We start from the raw sequence: 4,580 nt of genomic DNA on the forward strand, positions 1-4,580 counted from the left end.
TTGGTTTTTTCGAGGCAGGGTTTCTCTGGAACTCACTCTGTAAATCAGGCTGGCCTTAAACCCAGAAATCTGCCTGCCTCTGCCTCCCAAATGCTGGGATTAAAGGCATGGGATTAAAGGCAGGCAGTCCCAATTCTCAGCTAAGTCATGATATGTAGATCTCCAATGAAGAAACACCACCTTAAGGAGATTATACCAATCATAATATGTCTAAAGGTGCACGGCCCATAGCTTCAATACCTGTTCAAAATAAGGGGAATCTGGACAGGAATCATTGGCAGATTTTCTGATTAGTACAAAGTCTGCCAGAGGAGTTAGAATCCAGGGCCTAGTTGCACCATTAGGGCTAAGATGACAGGGAAAACGTCACAGTATACCTGAGGAGAATGAGGCTCCTAGGGAAGAGGCAGCCCAGCATGAGGGACTGGCATCACAGAAGTAACCACAACAGTAGTGACTGCTGGAAGGCAATGTGATCCTAAATCACACCAGTGGTAAGTTGGGGTACCTCTGATGGGACAGGAGCAGAGGACTAGTGAGTGAAAGAACTTGGACAGAGGTGCTAAAGGGTGGCTTAAGGGTGGCTTAAAGCCTGAAGGCCAGAGGGCTGGAATAGAGGAGCCCTTATCTTCATTGCTAAAATCAACCTGTTTGCTCAGAGAAAGTAGGACAGTGTCAGTACTGGAAAGGTGAATATTAGCTTGAACCTGGCAATGTTTGTTATGGGCAGCCACCACTTCCTCTGGGGAAGAATTCTTTTTTTATTAGATATTTTCTTTATTTACATTTCAAATGCTGTGCTCGCTTCGGCAGCACATATATATTTCAAATGCTATCCCGAAAGTTCTCTATACCCTCCCCCCACCCTGCTCCCCTACCCACCCACTCTCACTTCTTGGCCCTGGCATTCCCCTAAACTGGGGCATATACATCTCTTTTCAGTGATGGCCGACTAGGCCATCTTCTGCTACATAGGCAGCTAGATACACGAGCTGTGGGGGGGCACTGGTTAGTTCATATTGTTGTTCCACCTATAGGGTTGCAGACCCCTTCAGCTCCTTGGGTACTTTCTCTAGCTCCTCCATTGGGGTCCCTGGGTTCCATCCAATAAATGACTGTGAGCATCCACATCTGTATTTGTCAGGCACTGGCATAGCCTCATATGAGATAGTAGGGGGAAAGAGAGAAGGTAAAAGAGAGAGAGACTGGCCATGGTCAAGAGGAAAGAAGGGGGAAAGGGAGAAAGAGAAGAAAGGTGAAAGTAAGGAGAGAGCAAGAGGGAGAGAGTAAGAGAGTGAGGTGGGGCCAAGCAGCCCCTCTTATAGTGAGCTGTTATCTTGTTGTTTCTAGGTAACTGGGGAGGAGTTTAGCCCGAAGGTCAGAAGCTTGGGACATTGTCTACATGACTAAAAGCCACGCTTCTCCTGTGGGGGCTATGGGGTCAGTAACTTCAACAGAAGCCAGGAGTCCAGGAGACTTGAGGGAACGCCTACCATCCCATGTAGGTGATTATCACCACTGGGTTTCTCTGAGGTTCACAACCTCAGCTCAACTGGAGACTAGGCTATTTGTGCATAGCCCATTGCCCCACAAAAGTACACCACAGACACATTCATGAACACACACAGGTATTTGATGAAGTGATTCACAGTCACACCTATTTGATGAAGTGATTCTAGAATCATGCCTGTGTATGATATTTCGTATTTGTAATCTTTCCTATTTCCCGTCCCTCTTTCTTGTATTCCAAGGAATAGGAGGAATTTTTCTACCATGCTTTTCAAACATACCAAAGTTCTTTCCTTCAGAAAACTATGGCCAGAAACCTAAAAAACACGGTGCCAAAATATTTTTTTTTCCTTTAAGCTGTTCCTGGGAGATGTTTTTAATAATAGAAGTATTGGTGGTGAGCATGCTCTTATTTGAGTTCAACCTGGCAAAGTGTAACAGTATTTGCTTATAAAGATTAAAAGGTACCCAGATAAAAGCACCACCTGCCAAAAACAAAACAAAGACTAAATCAAAAAAATGATGAAGGCTCAGTTCCCAGCATCTATATGGCATTTGCAGTTGTTACAATGTGGCAAATGCAGATGCATGACCTTGATGCTCATCTCTGGGCTCTGTGAGTACTGTATATATGTCTATAAATAAAGAAAACAATTCATAAGTTTCAGTGTTTTAGATTATCTAACCATGATTTGGTGTACTCAGAAAACTGTTGGAAAACAATGGACACTTATGTGGATGTTTCTCCGTGCCAATAAAGACATAATTTTATATTTTCCTTTGTTCGATACAGTTTATTTTATGTAACAGTTGAAAAATTTCAAAGACATTATACTTTTTCCATAATTCTTTTTTTTTTAAAGATTTATTTATTTATTATATGTAAATACACTGTAGCTGTCTTCAGACACTCCAGAAGAGGGCACCAGATCTCGTTAAGGATGGTTGTGAGCCACCATGTGGTTGCTGGGATTTGAACTCTGGACCTTCGGAAGAGCAGTCGGGTGCTCTTACCCACTGAGCCATCTCACCAGCCCCTCCATAATTCTTTAAAATGAATACCATCACTTGTAATAAAATTTGCATACTTCACTCTTGGCTTCCATTTACTCTCTGAAACTGTTTCCCCTGCAATTGAACAGGATGCTATTTAGGGCTCCAAAATAAAAGTAAGATAGCTTCTCTTTCTTGCATCACTGAGTAAAGTTTTCTTCACAGTTGTCATCGAATTCCTACAATTTTATGACTGCAATGTGGAATGTATGAAGCAAAAATGCTTAGCTGAGATATGTCTATAATTTGCAGACTGCCTCAGTACCTAACATTAAAAGTCATCACAAACCTTTCCTCTACCCCACTACAGACATGATGTTAGTAAATTAAGTATTATCATGAGGGAATTTTGATTGTGATTGCTGATAATCTTGTGATTGATTTTGAGACAAAAAGACCATTATTTTAATGTATCATGATCTGTGATATCATAGTTTCAAGCCTGCTTATATCCTGAGAGAGCTTCATAGATAATAACATCACCAGTTTGAAAATATATTCAGTTAAAGTATTTCAAAGAATAGTCTTAGTGTATTGAAGTGATAATTTGCATTTAATTTTGAAATTAGGATTTAAAAAGTAGTGCTTCAAAAACTCTTTGCAATTACTCACCTTTTCCTAGAATCCTATTTCTTAGAGCACAGGAATCTCATTTTCTGTTCATTCATATGTATTTTAGTATAGAGTATTTCTTTAAATATATATATATAAATCTGTGCACATATACATAGAACTTTAAAAATATTTAAATATACCCTAATATTAATGTCATAGCATAGGATATATTAACATGTTTTAATAATTAATTTTCAAAAGAGAAGTGAACATGACATAATCTTTCGGAAAGCCAGGTTTATTTCCCCAAACAGCAATCAGATGGAGGAACATAAGCACAAGAGTGCTGAACACAGACAGTTCTGTGACACCGAGTGCTCAGCTTCTTTGTGCTCTATATTTTCTTCCTAGTGTGGGAGAACTCATGACAAGAACCAGTTTCAGGGTTACACTGGAAGTTGCTAAACAAGGCACCATCTATCACAGCCTGGCCAACCTCCTTAACCAGCTCTCCCCCATGATGCAGAGAAGTAAGAACTAGTGACTCAAGCCAGGATAGCTATCCTATACTGATTCTATACTGGGGTGTGACTCCTCTTGGAAGTTATCAAAAGCTGGGGCTGGAAAGATGGCTCAGTACTTCACAGCACTTATGTTAGCTGACAACTGTCTGTAATTCCCATTTCAGGGGATTCAATGCTCTCTTCTAACTTCTTTGAGCACCAGTAAGGCATGCACTTGTACACACACTGTAAAAACACTCATACACACAAAATAAATTATTTTTAAAAGGAGAGTCATCAAAATCCCATGTAAAAGTTGCTACTACAGCTGCTTTCCAGCTCTTCCAGAGAAAAGTTAGTTGAGAATGAGTGCAGAATGCTGAGAAATACAACTAGGTTTCTATTCAGATCATCCCTAATGGGGCAGCTTGCTAGATATAGTCAAAGTCTGTTAAGTGTGGTCTTGTGAGCCCTCTTCTCCCCTGAGTCAGCTTTGAATCCTGCACACCCTAGCACCTGACCTTTGTAGCTACATTATCCACAACCATAACAGTATCTGACAGCTTAGAATTCCCAGTGCGGGAAGCTGGCTTCTCATACATCTTTGTCTCTGGCTCTGTGGTAGATATACTGCCAGCAGTGTAATGATGCATATGGTGTGGCTCCTGCTTATAAAGGGATGTTGTTATGTGTATTTTACTTGTTATTTAATGGGGAACTTTTTTGTTGTTTCGGTTTTGGTTTTTTGTTTGTTTGTTTTTGTTTTTGTTTTTGTTTTTGTTTTACAGTTTTCAGCAGATCAGCCTCCTGGCCTTGGAGGGAAGGGTCTATATACATCTGAAACAGCAGCTAAGATAACATCTGTCTCCACTGGAAACCTCTGGACTGAGGTCTGAGATAAACTGGAACACTTTCTTACTTGTGAAATATCTGAGTTGTCTGATACACTTCTCAACAAAT

This window comes from Mus caroli, chromosome 17 (genome assembly GCF_900094665.2).
Source record: "Mus caroli chromosome 17, CAROLI_EIJ_v1.1, whole genome shotgun sequence".
Taxonomy (NCBI): domain Eukaryota; kingdom Metazoa; phylum Chordata; class Mammalia; order Rodentia; family Muridae; genus Mus; species Mus caroli.